This window comes from Miscanthus floridulus, chromosome 6 (genome assembly GCF_019320115.1).
Source record: "Miscanthus floridulus cultivar M001 chromosome 6, ASM1932011v1, whole genome shotgun sequence".
Taxonomy (NCBI): Eukaryota; Viridiplantae; Streptophyta; class Magnoliopsida; order Poales; family Poaceae; genus Miscanthus; species Miscanthus floridulus.
In genome coordinates this window covers 92,404,383-92,425,377 of record NC_089585.1, presented here as the reverse complement: position 1 = coordinate 92,425,377, position 20,995 = coordinate 92,404,383, and positions in this window count along the sequence as shown.

Below are 20,995 nucleotides of genomic sequence, written 5' to 3'. Positions count from 1 at the left end.
ATTTCATTCTTCATTTTGGTCCACCAATAATGAGACCTTAGTTCTTGATACATCTTACTACTTTCGGGATGGATAGATAGCTTAGAAAGGTGAGCTTCATCCATGAGTTTATTCCTAAGCTCTCGATCCTTGGGAACCACAAGATGGTTGTCAAACCACAACACGCCCTGTTCATCCACTTTAAAGTGCTGAGATGGCTTTTCTTTGATTTTCTCTTTGATGTGGAATACTCCCTTGTCGGTTTTCTAGCCTTCTATTATCTTACTTTCCAAAGAGCAACTAATTTGAATACTATGTAACACAGCAGGATGCATCAGATCGAACCCATCTTCAAGTAATGGCTGCACATTCAAGTAATGTGACTTTCTGCTCAAAGCATCTACCACTACATTGGCTTTTCCAGGATGATATTGCACATTCAAGTTGTAATCCTTGATCAATTCCAACCATCTACGCTGTCTCATGTTTAGCTCTGGTTGGGTAAAGATGTACTTAAGACTCTTATGATCCGTGAAAATATTGCACACATTACCAAGTAGATAATGTCTCCAAATTTTTAAGGCATGCACCACTGCAGCAAGTTCAAGATCATGTGTTGGATAGTTGACCTCGTGCTTTCTCAATTGATGTGAAGCATAAGCAATGACTCTCCTTTCTTGCATAAGAACACAGCCCAATCCAGTCTTCGATGCGTCGCAAAACACATCAAATGGTTTCTCGATATCTGGTTGTGCTAGAACAGGAGCAGTGGTCAACAGTTTCCACAAAGTGTGGAAAGCTGCTTCACACTCCTCTGTCCTCACAAACTTGTGATCCTTCTGTAGCAGACTTGTCATCGGTTTGGTAATCTTTGAGAAGTCTGGTATAAAGCGACGGTAATAACCGGCTAGTCCTAAGAAACTTCTAATCTCAGGAACTATGGTCGGTGCTTTCCAATCCATAACCTCTTGCACCTTACCTGGATCGACTGAAACTCTATTTTCTAATAGAATGTGACCAAGGAAAGGAACTTTCTTCAACCAGAATTCGCATTTGCTAAACTTAGCATATAGTTGATGATCTCTAAGTCTGGTCAAGACAATTCTCAGATGCTCTTCATGATCCTTCTCGTTCTCGGAGTATACCAGAATGTCATCGATGAACACCACTACAAACTTATCCAATTCTGGCATGAAAACTGTATTCATCAAAAACATAAAGTATGTAGGAGCATTTATCAAGCCAAAGGACATGACAAGATACTCATACAACCCGTATCTGGTGAAAAATGCAGTTTTTGGTATATCCTGTGGCCTAATCTTGATCTGATGATAACCAGATCTCAAATCTATTTTTGAGAACACCTTGGCCTTGGCTAACTGGTCAAACAGAACATCAATATGAGGCAAGGGATACTTATTCTTTATGGTTACAGTGTTGAGTGGCCTGTAATCTACGCACATTCTCAACGTGCCCTCTTTCTTCTTCTTCACAAACAAGGCGGGACATCCCCATTCAGACTTGCTTGGCTGGATAAACCCCTTTTTTGATAAATCTTCTAGTTGCTTCTTTAGCTCAGCTAATTCATCTGTAGGCATCCGATAGGGTCTCCTTGAAATCAGAGCTGTTCTGGGGATTAACTCAATTCCAAACTCAATCTCCTTATCCGGCGGAAGACTAGGTAGCTCATCCGGGAATACATCTGAAAACTCACACACTACCAGAATCTGATGAATAGGAATGACTGCCGTAACACATGTAACACTTATAAGGTCTGTTCTCCGAGGCAATGGTACTTGGAAAGTACCCTCACCCAGGGGATCCTTAAGGGTAAGTACTCGACTTCTAGTATCTATGACTGCTCCCTAATCCTTGACATCCAAAACTAGTCCAGGCATAACTATCAAGTTCACTCGGAACTTCCTGCTACCTAATTCTAGGGTTGCCCCTCGAACCATCTGGTTGGTCAAAACATCAGCCCCTACTAAACTTATACGGTAACCATAACCCAATTCTGTGCATAGTTGTTCATGTTTCTGTGCAAATGCTTGACTCATAAAAGAATGCGATGATCCAGAATCAAATAGAACAACTGCAGGGTTTTCATTGATAGGAAACTTACCAGCAGTGACGGACTCTCCCTCAGGAATTTCATCCACAGTCGTACTATGCACCCTAGCATTATAAGTCTGCTGCTTCTTCTTAGGCGGATATGGACAAAACCTCAAGAAGTGGCCGGGTTGATCACAGTTATAGTAGGGTTCCCTCACTATCCTGGCAGATCCCACAGCTCCCTTGGAACTACCTTGTACCGCAGTTGCGGCTGCCTTGTTGGGCTGTACTGCCATCTTGTAAGGCTTCTAGGGTCCACAAAAATTCTAACTTCTCTGCTGTGGTGGCCTAAACCTAGCGCCAAGTGCCAATGGGTGATATGGAGGACGACCTCCCGTAGGTGCTCTAGCTTGGGACGGACCATCTTCAAGGGCTCTTTTGCATGTCTTGGCTATGGTGCTAGCATTGTTATTCTTCTCCTGCTTGAGATAGTCACTGATGAAGTCATTGAATCTGACATGGTTGTTGGTACCCACATGCTTCATCATTTTTGGATTGAGTCCCCTCTTGAAACTGGCTATTCTCTTAGCATCTGTGTCAACCATGTCGGGAGCATAACGACACAAGTTGTTGAAGGCATGCAAATATTGTGTCACGGTCTTGGTGCCCTGAGTCAACGCCAAGAACTCTCCCAACTTCATCTCGGTCAGCCCGGGTGGAATATAAAATCCACGGAAGGCCTCAGCAAACTCTCTCCACGAAATCTGAGCATTTGGAGGGAAGGTGGTGCGATGGTGCTTCCACCACATTCCCGCTGGTCCTTGCAACTGAAGTGCAGCATACTCCATTTTCAACACCTCAGTCATCCTCAACACACAGAATTTATCTTCCATGGTGTTGATCCATTCCTCAGCATCGAGTGGCTCTGTTGCTTCCTTGAATACTGGCGGCCTGGTGTCCATAAAATCTTTGAAGCTGCTATATTGGTTCACTCCAATACCACCACCCTGATTGTTACCACGTTGAATGTTGTTGGCGATGGTGCACAGAAAATCCTCCATGTTCTTCTGGGATTGTTCCACGTTGCGCTGACTCCCAAGCAACTATGCGAGGAACATCTTGAGGGTAAACGGGGGAGGAGGTGGTAAATGCGGTTCATGGGGAGGCTCATTGTTGTTGCCGTGGTTTCCACCACCACCACCGGTCCTCGCACCGTTAGCACTGGTCTCAGCGGCCTCATACGTGGTTCGGTGAGTGTTTGTCATCTGCATATTTCAGCAACAAGTAATGATTGAGTGAAGCTGTAATAATTGCGAGTGAAGGAAAAATTATGACATACTAAATTTACTGGAGAGAATAAATTCATACAATAAAACAGAGGCACAACAATCGCATCCCAATTAACACAACATCACTTAATCAAATTACTTCAACAGCAAACATTGCGTCCATACAACCAAATTGCCAGCATACATACACTGGACTTTTATGCATTCAGATATCGTATTCTTAATCAAGTTCCAACCACATGCCAAGTCTCATAAGTTCGAAGCAAAATACATTAGGTTACATGCCAACAAAAGAAAGGTCATCGTGATAGGACCTAGATACTAGCGCAAGGCAACTAGCCTACTCCTCGGGGCCATCGTCGGGATCGGAGACGTCACCATCGCCCCTAGGTGAAACTATAGGCTCGTCCTCGTTGTCGTCATCGATGTCCATGCCAGCGGCATCTGGTGGAGCATATGGGCCAACCCCATTGTAGAGCGCATGAAACTCCTCGTGCAGGTTGCCATTGTATTCCTCTAGCTCATCGACCCTCTGCAGTAGAAGGTCCCTCTCATCCCAGGCTTCATTCCTTTCCTGAACCAACTGTCCAATCATGTGGTCTATATTGTTGTTAGCTTGAGTCAACATATGCACCTGCTGCATAGCTCTATCATCTCTCTCAACCACATGGTCTCACTGTAAGTTCATATCAGCCAACTGCTCCTACAAACTAGCTATAGCACGTGCCTGTCTATTCTTCTGCTTTCTCCCCTTGAGCTTATCTTGACCACGCAAGCTAGTCAAAGTCCAGTAGGTACTCTCGAGATCCTCATACGCTCTGATGGTGGTGAACATAGCACTCATAGAATGGTTGTTGCTAGCCTATCCCTTAGCTAGACCTCTGACCAAGGCACTTCCCTAAGGCTAAAACCAAATGGCATCACGAGGATCAGCCCTAGGAAAAGTGCTAGCGAGAGCTGCTGCAAGCTCACTGGGAAATCTGCTTATAATATCCCTGATGACACAGAAGGCTGCTCCCTCTACACCCTCAGCAGGAGTGCGACCCTCAAACTCCAAGTGCCAACCATCCCAATCTGGAGCATCACCGAGAGCAGGAACCATGATCTCTACCACTGCAAGTCCATCCTCTGCTAACTGGCTCTCATTCCAGGAGTACACCGGCTCTTGACCCTCTAGGTACCCCACATCATAGAGCACTCTCCAAAGCAAAGTCGGCATGCCAAACTCGCTCAAGAAGGTGTCTATGGTGCGGTGCTCCCTCAGGGCCAACGGACGTCGATGTGCTCTTCCTCCGGTGGACTTACGGGTGGTCTGCTTTGTGCGGGCCATCTGTTGCAAAAGTTCTTTTATTACCCCAGGGAAACATATTTTAGGTGATACAACTTTTATCAAAATGAGATAATCAATTTATAAGGGGAGGAATGCATGACATGAATGAAATGCACAAGTAATATGATGTATGTACGTGCCGTACGTTCTCACAAACTTATGAAATAAATAATTTCTAACGACGAATTCGGTGTCATACAAACGATCTCTCAAATACGTCGCTAATACATTCTACATGATAGCATTGTTATGTACCTGCAGAAGATTCATTTTAGCCCAATTTCCAATGAATGCATAAAAGCAGTAAATTTTATCTACACGCTCTACACGAATCCCTAGATACGTGTACAACGGTAGTAACTATCCGAACCATCGTCCTATTGACGGCATCGCCTCAATAGATGGAAGACCCATACATGAGATACCTTTGTAAAACATGCGTAGAACATGTGATTACTCTAGCATCATATAAGCATTCATCCTAGATCAGCGGTGTATCCGATCATGCTCTCACAACTCACACTTACCGAGGCGTAGAGGCAATTGATCCATACATACCACTCAAACAAGTGGCACTCATACAATAGCATGCCATATGAGCGACGAAAGAGAAATATGATGCAAGAACCCCAAGTTAGTACTTAATTAAGCCACCTAAAGTCCTTAACTGGGCATAAAGGATATAACCATTGGCACACTTTACAGTTTGGAAATCACGTTTTTCAAATGCCTTTTTGTTTTAAATACACTTGTGAATAGTAACATGCTAAACTATGCTCTGATGCCAGCTGTAATAGAACCGACCAATTATACGAAATTAAGTAAGAAAATCATCCGCCAGAGCAGACGATTTAGCAAACTTAAGCCCGTATAACCCGGTAGTCCGTGAAATCACGAAGGATTTCAAACCAACTTCCATTCCAGCCAAGATCGTAATAAGTTTAGCGGTCACCATCACATATTATATAAAATTTTGCATCTTAGATACATCAGAGTTTAAACATAGTTATTATAAAACAAGTTCGAATAAAAGTAGCGGAAGCCATTTGTTCAAACCACACACACTTACACAGAGTTCAAATACAGTGCCAGCAAATGATCATCTCCAACAAAAGCATCAGACAAGACGTAAGGAATGACCATGCCCATGGTCCTAAGCATCACCCATCACAGGATAAAGGCAGTTGATATAGTAGCCATAATACATCTGCCCATCTACAACAAGTGGGAATAAAACCCTGAGTACGAGAAGGTACTCAGCTAGACTTACCCGACATAACCAAAAATAAGTGACACCAAGGATTATGAAGGGCTTTATAGTAGGGTAGCTGACTTATTTGTAAAAAGAAGCATTTTTAGCATTTCAAGAACCTTTCCAAAAGCATTATTGTCAAGTTAATTATTATTATTAACCTGTCGACTAGATTTGCACCTATACTAGAGCAAACATGTGATTAAGCAGATAATGATAACCAATGATCATTAAACAACTTCCATAAAGTCATATTCATTATAACTGTCCAAGTGTTCCATCAACATTACTACGATGAAGTAACTCAAGTCAAGTGCTCACTGTCCAGGAGCGATAGCGATTCAAATCGATTCCTAACCAGCTGGTGATTTATTCCTTACACAAACCTCACTCACCCGCTAAAGTGAGATATTGATCACCGAGTCAACTATCCAGGAATCTTGAGTTTGCCAGGAACCACATGTACCCAGGGGCCGACCGACTGCACTTTGGTCTTATTATCTCGCCCCCATGTCCTACCACACCTGCTCTGGCATAGTGCGCTGCGGGCAATCTACTTGGCTCGAATAATCTCCCAGCTTCATGGTTGGAAGGTACTTTATCCGGCCAGCTAAATGTAAGGCATGCGTTCAACATGACTCGAGGCCCAACAACGGTCAGTCCTTAATCGACATAGACGGGAAGCACTACAGTCCAAAACTCTGCAAGTCTCCATCCGATCTCAACTTCATTTAACACTTAGTTATACCATGACTTCATAGTCATCCAAGCAGATCCAGGTAACCACCTATAGCTCGCAGGTGACAGAAAATCACCCGACTTCTATCGGTCTAAGCCAGCTAAGCATTGACTCGACTGCGGATACCAGGGTAACAAGGATATAGTATAACAAAGGTAGACAAGGTATAATGCAGCAACGGTTGCAAACAACTCCTGAACGTAATGCATCATTTAAAGTAAAGCATTTAATGAATAATTGCAAACCGGGAGAGAAAATGCTTCGGGGCTTGCCTCTCTCGAAGGAGCTCGGGCGGTGATCGGGGCACTCCGGAAGTTCCTCAACGTCCTCCTCGTCGGCTTCGGGCACTTCCTGCGGCTGCACCTCGAGCTGCTCCTCGGGCTCCTCAGGTATGACGACTAGGTTCTCGATTTGCGATTCTGTATGATGCAATGTGCGTAAGTGCTTATGCAATCGGTGCATCGGATGAGATGAATACAAGGGATATGCTTGAATGCAAGGTAGTTAACATCATCCAAGAACATATACTATAAGCACATGTCATCTACTGCATTCTCTTCTACTACTAATACATTAAGTCAACACATCTTATTAAATGCTTCAAAGATACACCAAAGATTCACTAATTTCTTAATCACACATAAAGCAACACTTGATTAAACCCTAATTAACAATAGGTTTGAATAGCAATATCTATTTTTATTGCTTAGAAAAATCTTAGAAAATTACCATAGCATAGTACTACCCTAAGTAGTCTACCATCAGATTTTCATGGTATTTGAATGAGTGGATTAGCCTACACAAAAATAACAAGCTATGGCATGATTATGAACATGAAAATACTTTGTACTGTGAAAAGTGTCAAACAACAGAGTTAGTATTTTTCCTATGTTCTACACAGCAATTAATCACTGTACAAAAATTATCACATGCATGTTTTATACAAATTTTGCTCTCTAGCAAAAATAACAAAAATCAGCCATTAAAGGTACTTGAACTACACCTCAAAATTTTTCTACAGCACATGTATGACACATATTTTTCCTAGGAAGTACATTACATAAGAAGGTTACCAAACTTGGAAATCATATTTTTCTGAAGCTTATAGGTTTTTCTACATATTTTTCAAGTTATCAGCAATATCCATGATTAAATAAAGTTCTACATAAAAGTATCTCAAAAATAACATGCAATAATTTTCCCAAGTAGATCTGGTGATAAGGAACCTAGAAAAATTTATTTCAACAGATTTGGAGCAATTTTGAGTATCCAAACATTTTTCAAATCATTTCTCTTTTCAAATAATAAAGAAAAACTGAAAATAAAACATCCTATTGCTACTGGGCCGGCCCGTGGGAACCAGTTGGCCCACGGCCACACTCGGCTTGCGTGGTCCGAGCGAAGGGAAAGGGCGGCGGCCTAGCAGGGGCTTCGGCCCATGGCCTCTTGGCCCAGCTCGGTCGAGGCGAAGGCCATGCCGGCGCCGAGACGTCGCGGCGGCGCGGCGTGGCTCGGCCAGCGGGGCCGGTGGCCATTGCCGGCTGGGTCAAGGCAAGCGGGTGAGCGCCTAAGGTTCGTGAGGAGTTGGCGAATGTGGGCAGGCAGCTAGGCAGAGTGGTGAAGGGTAGGAAGGGGGAGTTCCACGGTGGCCGAGCACGGTGACGCCATGGCCGACGTCGACGAATCGCGAGAATGCGCTACCTAGGTTCAAAAGACGGCACACCTACAAGCACCAAGTGCCGGAGAGCAAGGCGGAGCTGCAGGCGCTTGATTGCTGGCCGTGGTGGAGGAGGGGCAGCAAATTCACCCGGCGGCTGCGGTGGCTCTCGGTGGCGAGCTGGCTGCGCGTGGGAGGAGGGGCGAGCACGGGAGAGCAAGAGAGCGGGTGGGATGGAGTGGAGAGGAGCATAGCATGGTCGGCAGGTGTAGCTAGGCGCATGGGAGCAGACGCAGGCCGGCTGCAACATGCGGCGGCGTCGACGGTGCATGGCCGCCACGCAGCGGGCGTGCTCTGCCGTGGTCGGGACGCGGCGCGGGCGAACGGCGCGACGCAACGCGGTCAGCAGGCCAGATGCGCATGGGGCTAGGCTGGGCCAAGGCGAGGCATGCGGCGCTGCGAGAGGCACGCTAGGCTGGCTTTGGCCGTGGGCCGAGAAGCGAGGCGGCGGCCCGCGAAATAAGAAAAGCCTTTTTCAAATTATGTTTTCAAGAGATTTTCAAATACCAGTTTTTAAATATCATTTTGAGCAAGAAAATGACATCTTTTGAAAATGTACCAAAAATGAAAGTTGATTAGAATTTAATTCTCTACAACTTTGCTTTTATGACCAAAGTCCAATTCTATCTAGATTTTGAATTAAAAATTCAAAGTAAATTTTAACTCGAAACCCTAATTTTTGGGGAATTATTTTTAAAGCAAACTTTTGCAAAAAATCTGAATACAGACTTTGCTCCAAAAAAATTGTGCTAAATAATTCTAGATAATTTACAAGCATAGCCAAACATGTTTTACTAACCTAGCAAGCATAATTTGGGCAAAACAACTCTTAAACAGGTGTATGCAACATTTACATTTCACGAACATATTTCGTATGTTTCGAAGCAGTGTTTCAGTTGTTATTTACATGATTAGGCATGTATGATTAGGATGCTTGATGATGCATGATATGCATGATTTGCAGTGCCTAAATGCTGACATAACACCAGGGTGTTACAGGGTTTTTGTTTTGCCAACGGGTTCACACGAGCACACCCGGTGGGTGTAGCCCCCGAGCCTGCGTCCGACTGGTGAGTCGGTTGGAGGTTGAATATCTTGGTACTCTTTTCTAGGGCCATAGACTCCTGTGTTTTTGCCATTCAGGGTGTTTGCCCATGTTTGTCTCACCCACGATTTGCGTGGTCAATTGTTTTCCCAAGTCGGCGTCGGGCGACCTGAGCCCCTAAGCCCCGTTGGGTTTAGCAGGGCTTGGTCTAGTTCTATGCATTACCCCATCCGCGGTTTCCGCAACCGGAGGGGCTGATCTAACATCGCTTGTCTCAATGGCTCGAGTGACGCGCTCGGTGAGCTCACTAACAGGCATGTTTGAGTGGAATCCGGGTCTATCATTCGTGATAGGGTCGGCATAGCCCTCATGTGGTATTCCACTACTCATTAACCTGCCTCCCGGTAGATGCCCGGGTCATTCCAGAGACCGACTCAGGTGGCCCGCTAGCCTCCCCTCGATGGAGATTCTGTGGACATGGCTCAAGGTTAGGATCAAATGAGAAGGTTGAGATGACCCTGTCTGCTTCTAGGTAGATCGGGCGTGGGCCACTAGGGCTCATCTATGTTTTCTCCCTAGCTCTGTTTGACGCGAGGCGGCCTCGAGCCCTTTGTGGGCCGGCCTTCGAACCCCAGTCGGTCGTTGCTCATGTTGAATGAGGCAACTACTGCCTCATGATACAACACGAAGCGTTGTGATGCATTAATTTGCATATGCAATGCTTTGGATGTATGGAATGAATGAATGATGGTATGAATGCGTGTGCGAATGCGTCGTATGAGAATGGATGAATGAATGATCATGCATCAGAAAATAAAGTAAGAATGCTTGGGAAAGTTACCTTAATCACTAGACACATAATTTGCTATGTTACTACTCACTAAGAGCTCTCACACTTACTACACTAAACAAATCTACTAGATGAACTTAAAATAACAAAGCAAGCTCTTAATTCTAATTACACTAAAGAGCTTGCTATACCTAGTTTGCAAGAATATAAATGAGTGAGTAGAGTAATTATACCGCCATGTAGAGGAGTGAACCAATAACAAGATGAATACTAAATCAATCACCGAGAGAATACCAAAGGGCAAAAGACAACCAAATTTTCTCCTGAGGTTCACGTGCTTGCCGGCACGCTAGTCCCCGTTGTGTTGACCAACACTTGGTGGTTCGGTGGCTAAGAGGTGTTGCACGAACCTCATCCACACAATTGGACACCGCAAAAACCTACCCACAAATGAGGTAACTCAATGACATGAGCAATCCACTAGAGTTACCTTTCGATGCTCCGCTAAGGAAGGCACAAGACCCCTCGCAATTACCATGATCAAAGCCAGAGACAATCACCAACCTCCGCTCGACGATCCTCGCTGCTTCAAGCTGTCTAGGTGGTGGCAACCACCAAGAGAAACAAGTGAATCCCACAGCGAAACACGAATACCAAGTGCCTCTAGATGCAATCACTCAAGCAATGCACTTGGATTCTCTCCCAATCTCACAAAGATGATAAATCAATGATGGAGATAAGTGGGAGGGCGTTGGCTAAGCTCACAAGGTTGCTATGTCAATGTAAATGGCTAAGATAGTGAGCTTGAGCCAGCCATAGGGCTTAAATAGATGCCCCCATGAAATAGAGCCGTTGGCTCCTCAGTCCACTAAAAAAGGGACGACCGGACGCGCAGGTCAGATCGACCGAACGCTAGACCCTAGCGTCCGGTCACACGATGTGTGCCACATGTCCCCTGCTTCAAATGTTGATCACTCGATCTCAACGGTCATCAGTACATTTAAGTTGTGTCCGAACACGTTGCTTTGAAGTGACCAGACATAGGACCTCACCATCCGGTCATTTCCAGTAAGCATCTAGAAGCGAAAAACCACAACCGGACATGTCCGGTCAAGTCCGACCGGACTCACCCAACGTCCGGTCACTCAATGTCTCCTCTATGTAGCCACATCAATGGGACCAGACGCACCCAGCCAGTGTCCGGTCAAAGACCGACGCCAGCGTCTTCACTGCTTCCACTGACCAGATGTAGGACCCAGTGTCCGATCACTACATGACCAACATCTGATGCACTCTATGAAAAACTATCTTTTCTATATAGGACGTCAGTGGCATCATCGAACTGTCTGCACTCTACAGGCGGACACTCTGCCGATGAAGTTTCTAGCCCTTGCTCAAATGTGCCAGCCACCAAGTGTATCACCTTGTGCACATGTGTTATCATATTTTCACAAATATTTTCAAGGGTGTTAGCACTCCACTAGATCCTAAATGCATATGCAATGAGTTAGAGCATCTAGTGGCACTTTGATAACCGCATTTCGATATGAGTTTCACCCCTCTTAATAGTACAGCTATCAATCCTAAATGTGATCACACTCGCTAAGTGTCTTGATTACCGAAACAAAATGGCTCCTACAACTTATACCTTTGTCTTGAGCCTTTTGTTTTTCTCTTTCTTCTTTTCAAGTCCAAGCACTTGATTATCACCATGGAATCACCATCATCATGTTATGATCTTTATTTGTTTTACCACTTGAAATAGTGCTACCTATCTCATAATCACTTTGATAAACTAGGTTAGCACTTAGGGTTTCATCAATTGACCAAAACTAAACTAGAGCTTTCAATCTCCCCCTTTTTGGTAATTGATGACAACCCTTACACAAAGATATGAATTAAGATTTAATTGAATCCACGTTGCTTACCCAAACATATTTACCATGTGTAAAAGGATATGGACAAGTTTCATGAATCCCATATGGTTGCAATTGCTCCCCCTACATATGTGCTTAGAGTTTGGATTAAAGCTTGCACATATGCTTAGATAGGAAATATAGGAGACAATATCTACCAAATGATGCTAAGGTATAAGAGATGGACCTTTGAAGCGTGATGCCAATCGAAGTGCACCAATATACCATCCTTAGCACCATTAGTAACTAGACATACACACATACTAGAATACCCCATGAGATCAATATTACAAGCAAGGGTCTAGTTTTCATAAACTTAAGTCTAGTTACTTTAGCCTATGCATGCTAGTTTTTTATTTCACCATTCAAGCATATAACTAGCATACACCACACAAGCATGGATATTGAAATTTAAAACTTGTGCCATGCAAGCAAATATATGAAATGCACATTCAAATGCAACATACAAGTTTATGAGCTTGCTCCCCCTACTTGTGTGCATTTTTTATTGATCCCCCTACATGCAAGTGATCTAGATTGAACCCAATTGGGAAAATGATCCTCATTTCATATGGTTTCACCCCAAACCTATCTATAATTTGAGCTCACCTTTTGTGCTAATTGTTGACAAAGGGGGAGAGAAATTCACAAAGATAGTAAGACAGGAGGAGCAAACAAATGAAATAACTTTGTAAGGGGATCAATCAAAAATGCATACAAGTTTATGAGCTTGCTCCCCCTACTTGTGCGCATTTTTTATTGATCCCCTTACAATGTCATTTCATTTGTTTTCATTTATTTGCTCCTCCTATCTTACTATCTTTGTGAATTTCTCTCCCCCTTTGTCAACAATTAGCACAAAAGGTGAACTCAAATTATAGATAGGTTTGGGGTGAAACCATGTAAAATGAGGATCATTTTCCCAATTGGGTTCAATCTAGATCACTTGCAAAAGATATTTAACTTGGTTTGATCCAAGGACAAGCTTCTTCACACCTCTAAATAAGGGTTATCTTGTACCATGTTGAGTTAAACACTTATAGCTTATTTTCTAGATCAAACACTAGGTTTACAAGCCCACAAACATGTCATATGCTACCATTAGATCATTTCAAACATACAAGCAATAGTGGTACCATACAAGCATCAAATTCACTTGATTTTCATGAATGAACCTAGGACATGATAGGAACGACTAGATGCACTAAACAAGTCCTTAGCAATGGATGGATGACATGTCAATCAACTTTACCTTGCTTTGCTTGAAGGAGAGGTATGTCATATAATAGGGGGTGCATCAACACATATTGGAGAAGTCAAGTATGTTCAATTCATTCTTTAGCTTGCAAAACCTCTTCTCATCAAGTGGCTTGGTAAAGATATCGGCAAGTTGATCTTTGGTGCCCACACTCTCAATGCAAATGTCCCCTTTTTTGGTGATCTTTTATGAAATGATGGCGGACATCTATGTGCTTTGTTTTTGCATGTTGAACCGGATTGTTCGTTAACTTGATTGCACTCTCATTGTCACATAGCAATGGCACTTGCTTGAATTTGATTCCAAAGTCAGTCAAAGTAGCCTTCATCCAAAGTAATTGAGCACAACAACTACCGGCCGAAATGTACTTCGCTTCGGCGGTTGAAAGTGCTACACTATTTTGCTTCTTTGATGACCAAGACACAAGTGATCTTCCCAATAGCTGACATATGCCCGGTGTACTCTTTCTCTCAACTTTGCATCCCACATAATCGAAGTCCAATATCCAATCAACTCAAATCTTGCTCCTTTGGGATACCACAATCCAACATTTTGTGTATGCTTCAAGTACCTCAATATTCTTTTTGTTGCCTTCAAATAACTTTCTCTTGGTGAGGCTTGAAATCTAGCACACATACATACACTAAACATCACATCCGGCCTTGATGCGGTCACATAGAGTAGGCTTCCAATCATAGACCGATACATCTTTCGATCCACCATGTTGCCACTAGCATCACTATCCAAGTTTCCACTTGTCCCCATTGGTGTACTAATAACTTTAGCATCATCCATTCCAAACTTCTTGAGCATGTCCTTGGTATACTTGCCTTGACTCACAAATGTGTCATTCTTTATTTGATTGATTTGAAGACCAAGGAAGTAACTAAGCTCTCCAATCATGGACATCTCAAACTCACTTGCCATCATCTTGCCAAATTCCTCACAAAAATTTTGATTTGTTGACCCAAATATGATGTCATCAACATAGATTTGCATTACAAACAAGTTATTTCTAAGCTTCTTGGTGAAGAGAGTGGTGTTAACTTTTCCCATCTTGAATCCCTTAGAGAGTAGGAAATCCCTCAATCTCTCATACCATGCTCTAAGTGCTTGTTTTAATCCATACAAAGCCTTTCTCAACTTGTAAACATGGATGGGTTTCTTTTCATCTTCAAAACAAGGAGGTTGCTCAACATACACAAGCTGATTGATGTACCCAATGAGAAATGCACTCTTCATATCCATTTGGTACAACTTGATGTTGTGGGCACAAGCATAGGCTAATAAGATCCTAATTGCTTACAATCTTGCAACCGAGGCATATATTTCTCCAAAGTCAAGACCTTCAACTTAAGTGTAACCTTGAGCCACTAATCTTGCTTTATTTCTTATTACTATCCCATCTTGATCTTGCTTGTTTCGAAAGACCCACTTGGTTTCAATCACATTATGATCCTTAGGCCTCTCAACTAACTCCCATACTTGGTTTCTTGTGAAGTTGTTTAGCTCTTCAGGCATAGCATTGACCCAATCAACATCCTTCAAAGCTTCATTTATCTTCTTAGGTTCAATGGATGACATAAATGAGAAATGCTCACAAAATAAAGCTAATCTTGATCTAGTTTGCACACCTCTTGAAATATCACCAATGATAGTGTCCAATGGATGATCTCTTGCAACATTGGTTGGTTGAAGCACTTGCACTTGATTGCTTGCATTAGATTGATCACTTGGTTGAGATGATGAACTAGCCACTTGTTGATCTTGCACTTTGTCATCACTAGTTCTTGCTTAAACTTGATTATGAGAACCACTAGCTTGCACATTTGAGTTAGAGAGCACTTGATTCTTGTCATCATCAACATCAATCACCTCTCTAGGCCTTATATCACCAATGTCCATATTCTTCATTGCATTGACCAATTGAGTGTCTCTTACATCATCTAGATTCTCATCTTTCTCTTGGGAACCATTTGTTTCATCAAATTCTACATCATGAACCTCCTCAAGAGTACCACTAGCCAAATTCCAAACTCTATATGCCTTGCTAGTAGTAGAGTAACCAAGCAAGAAACCTTCATCATATTTCTTTTTAAAGTTGCTCAATCTAGTGCCTTTCTTTAATATGTAGCATTTACAACCAAAAACCTGAAAGTATGCAATATTGGGCTTTCTTCCATTCAATAGCTCATAAGGTGTCTTTTCCATCATGGGGTGACAATAGAGTCGGTTGCAATAATAGCAAGCCATGTTGATTGCTTTGGTCCAAAATGAATGACTCACATTATACTCACTCAATATTGATCCTGTCATGTCAATCAAAGTTCTATTCTTTCTTTTAACTAGACAATTTGATTATGGAGTGTACTTGGCCGAGAATTGATGTCTAATTTCAAATTCATCACACAACTCATCAATTCTTGTATTCTTGAACTCACTTCCATTGTCACTTCTCACTTTCTTGATGGTTGCTTCAAACTCGTTGTGAATACCCTTGACAAATGATTTGCATATTACAAACACATCACTCTTATCAACAAGAAAGAATATCCATGTGTATCTAGTAAAATCATCCACAATCACAAAACCATATTTGTTTCCACTAATGCTAGTGTATGTGGTTGGTCCAAACAAGTCCATGTACATCAACTCAAATGTCTTAGATGTGCTCATCACGCTCTTCTTAGGACATGTGTTACCAACTTGCTTTCCGGCTTAATAAGCACTACATAGCTTATCATTTTCAAATGTGACATCTTTCAAGCCTCTAACTAAATCATGCTTGATCAACTTGTTTAATTGTTTCATTCCAACATGACCAAGCTGTCTATGCCATAACCAACCCATGCTAGACTTAGTGATCAAACATGTTGACAATTGAGCTTCTCTCGCATTGAAATCAACCATGTATAGTGTAACACCCCTAGTGTTACGAGCTTATTTAGCACCGCGATTTAGGCCTAAGTCAAATTTTTGAAATGAGTTTCTCGGATTTTTGATTTAAAACGTGTTCGACGCGATACGCGAATCCTGTGTGACTTAGTTTCGCGGACTCAAGTAAACGCTCAAGTTAAATCACGTCAGGCATAGAAATATTTAGGAATGTCGAACGACAATTCTGGCCAATCGATAGCAAACGGTTCGTTCTATTAGATTAAGCATGAAAAGCAATGTTTATAAATAAAATAAAACCCATTAATAAATAGAACGATATACATATATATATATATAGCTTTTGAATCAAATTTAAATTCGAGCTTGCTGAAATTTTCCTGTGCTTAGATGTTGCAAATTGACTAAAGTAGTAAACCACTATATATATATATATATATATATATGTGTGTGTGTGTGTGTGTGTGTGTGTGTGTGTGTGTGTGTGTGTGTGTGTGTGTGTGTGTGTGTGTGTGTGTGTGTGTGTGTGCACGTTACGACAATAGCTCAAAATCAAAGAAACGTGTATCAGTGATGATAGTGCTGCGGTAAATGTCCCTGTCTGTGCTCTCTGTGTGTGCTCTCTGCATGGCTGTGCAAGTTGACCGATCTCTTGCTTCCTCTTTCTTTTCTCCATTGTCTGCCTCTGTGGATTGTCTTGCCTGCCGTGTTCTGTCTTGTCTGTCTGCCCCTGCTGCTCCTGTTTTCTTTATCACTTAAGCCAGCCACGCATGCAAGCATCTCACCTCCTTGTCATGTACGCCTCAGTGCTAGCTGGGCCATCCTACGATAGCAGGCACCGTCTCCCTCACCTGCTGATACCGCAGTGCCTGCCGTGCCTTTTCTCCTCGCGAGCATGCACGAGCTCCTTGATCCTCGCGCTAGCCACGCTCCCCCACTGCTGCCCCGTAGCACGGTACTACGCGAGCATTGGCGCCCTCCTCGCTTCTCCCTCGCGCTGCTCGCGTGGGTTCATCTGCACTGCCTCGGCGCTGCCACTCCGTCTTCATTGCGTTTCCAAGCCGAGCACCTGCCTAGGCAGCGTTCGTAGTCGCAGCGCCTTACCACCACACTCAACTCTCCCTTTTGTGCGCCCACGCCCCCTGTCCTCACCAAGCCATCGAGCGCCGCCGAGGCCATGCTCTCGCCCTCGCAGTCGTAGTCTCGTCAGCGTCCAGGTCACCCCCCACCTCCGAGCGTGAGCTCCACGCTACGCCTGGAGCGTTGTCCGCCCCCGAGCCCATGTTGCCACTCCGTTCTCTACTCGGGTGTGCGCCACCTCTGTTCTTGCGCGGTGACAACCACCACCGTTGATCTCCCACGTCCAGCCGTTGCAGCTCGATTGGTTGGGCGGTGAGCACCTCCAGACCGTCCTCCACCTTCTCCAAGCCATGCCTCTTCCTCTCCTTGCCTATGTCGAGCCGCTCCCAAGCTCTAGTGGTCATCAATGGCGGCTCCCATGGCCCTCAGCGCCCCTTTCCCTTTTTCCTCCCTCACTCATGCCATGAAGCGTAGAAATCGAATCCCCTCACCACCCTCTATCTTCCCCAACCCATGGCTCTCCCTCTCTCTACCAGAGCCGAGCTCCCCACGAGCTTCAGTAGCCATCCATGGCGAACAAGCCTTGGGGCATCGCGGCCCGTGCCCTGCTGCGGACCAGGCCCCTCTCCCTCCACCATCACGGCCGCCGTGGCCACTTTGGCTGCCACCATGTGAGCGTGAGCGCACAAGACCCGTGCTGGAGATGGTCGTTCCATCGTCGCCATGACGTCCTTCCCTGCCGAACCGTCCGTCGGTGAGTCTCGACGCTCATTCCTCTGCTCTGCTCGCGAAATGGGTAGAAGAGGGTGACGCGCCCCTGTCCGTGCTGGGCCAGCCCGCCTTAGCCGCGTGGGCTGGCGGGTGGGCCGTTCGCGCTCCGCACCTAGGCTCACCACGCCACGAGCCAGGGCTGAGGCCGTCGGCCGCGCGCCTAGTCTGATTCGGCCAAGTGATGCTGGGCCGCGCGCGCTATACACCGGCCTGGGCCGCCTACGTCCGCTAGACCTAGGCCGTCTACTGCCACGCGCCTGGGCCATGCGTGCGCCTGTCCACCTGGGCCGCTGCGCCTTTGCAGCGCGCTATGCTTTTGCGGGTCGCGCCCGCTGTGGGCCAGTTTGGTGGTTGTTGCCCTTTTTAATTTTCCAAAAGTATGTGTTAATTTAGTCTCAAAAATAAACTGGTAAAATGCATAGTAAATCATAGAAAAATCATTAAAATGTCAAACTAGTTTTGTTACTCTCCTAAAATCACGATCTACCTGTTAGTATAGTTTGTTCATATAGTGTGATAATATTCTTGGAAGCTATATAATTAATTTAAGGTACTTAATATTATAAAATATAAACTTGTAGGAATTTCCATGATAAATTAGTAATATTATTGAATCTAAAATTTGCATAGTAGGCTCCTAGCTATAACAGGTACTCACTATAATTTTTGTAGCTCTAGAATAATTAGTTGCTAGATAGACAATGATGTCTTATTTTGAATATAGTAAATCAGATAGGATGAAATAAAGAAACACCTTAGTTTATATAACTAAAAGAATTGTTGAGAAATAACGCCTTATCCGACAACGTGTATATGTAGCCTAAGTACGATCGTCGTTAGAACTAGCCCGATAACTCTAGAGGCGTACGTCGTATTTTACGAGTCATGATTGCAGTTGATTAATTATATTTTTGCATTGCATCGCATGAATATCATATAGGTGCGATGATGGATCAACGGATCAATCGAAGGATGATTGGGAATCTAAAGATGGTGTAAGGGTATTCTCTCTAGGAGATGATGCAATGGGCTTCTATCCAGTTGATGGTGGATGATCTGAAGATGCAGATACTAACTTTTAATATGTCTTACCGAGGTAAGCCCCGGTGCATAACCCCTACTTTTCTGCAGTTTAAATTATATTTGTGCATTAAGTTTTAAGGAGTTGATTAAAACCCACTTGCATATATGTATCTTTATCCTATGAGTCTTACTAGTATGATAGGATCATGTAGATTGCTATGCTACAGGACTCCGGTAGAAGTCGAGTGATTGCCTGTCACTCGCGAGATATAGGAAATATATTACTATATGATTATCGCTTGGAATATATAAAATGGTGGAAAGGAAAAATAGTGACTAGGCAGGGATATGGTTTGGGTATTGGTGGGTGTAAGAGGTTGTGTCGTCGTGGACACGGGGCATAGCTTGGTTACACTATTTTCCCTATCTGGTCGATTAAGGACCGTTCGTTGCATAAGACTCTAGGCAAGTTATAGACTTATTATCCTGAGCACATACTTATGTATGGGCGCTTGGAAGACTTGTTGCTCTCTTGTCGTGGATCCAGCTCTTTCCAGACCAACTGTTAGGGTTTTATTTTGGTGGAGGAGGTCCTTGCACCGCACTGAGTCTGGGACTCAGGGGCGTGGGCTTGGAGTCCTAGTTTGGATGGGGACTTGGACACCTAGGATAGAAGAGTGATGGGTTGGTCCTGCTTGTGCCTGGGGTATAAGCGGGGCATGTGTTTTTGGGGTACCCAGCTGGGGGCATTGATTCGTGAATCATCCGGAAATCCGGTATGGCTTGTCTACGGTTTAGCATCGTAGTAAGAATGGAAAGATGAAAGATGGAGGATAGAAAAATGAACTCTGATTGCTTACCACCTACTTGAAAGTAGCACAGGAGCTTACATAGAATGGTTAGTTAATGAAGCAATGCGGCTATTGATAAAAATCGAATATAAGGACGCACGCTTAGTAATGCTTCCTGCAAATGCAATAAACCCATAAGCCAGATAGCCTTGCATATCCTTGGAGTCTTTTCTTTCCTCCTGTCGGGTAAGTCTTGCTAAGTACAATTGAGTACTCAGGATTTTATTCCCCCTGTTGCAGGTGATAGGTGGATGCTAGAGCCGACCTTTGTGTGTGGATACCTCCTGGTGGGCTCAGCGAGGATTCCTTTACGCTGTGATCGTAGTTGTTATTTATAACGCTCACCAAATGCTTTTATAAATGAAAGTTTCATAATCTATTGTTGTAGTTTATTTATCAATACTTCATCATGTCATGATTAGATATTCATTTCCACTATAATTCTAATCACATGTTTATATTCCGCTGTTCAATTAAATTGTTATAACTCTAATAATATAATTTCATTCTGCCGTTATATTAATAAATATTAGACTCTGATGTTGTATTAAAAGTGATGTAAGAAATGGTTCAGAATGATGTAAGCTTTATTCTCTCATTTGTGATCCTGATGGCAAAAATGTGGATTTTCGGGTTCTCCCACGGGGTGTGCCCGACGGAACCGAGTAATTTAGTGTTTTCCTTTGGGTGCTTAGTGTCTAATGGAAGACAAGCACTCCTAGGAGGCATTAGATTAGGCAGTTCTGCCACAGGATTCTCATATCTAAATCCTTTGAATATCAAGTTAGAGCCATCTACACTTATGATCTCTACATCATCCACACCAAATATGCACTTGAAACCAAGATCACACAATTGAGCTACCGATGATAGGTTGAAGTTCAAGCTCTCTATGAGTAGCACATTATAAATGCTCAAGTCACTGGATATTGCAATCTTACAATGCCCTTTGACCTTACCTTTGTCATTGTCACCAAATGTGATACTATCAATCCCATTGCTCTTGTT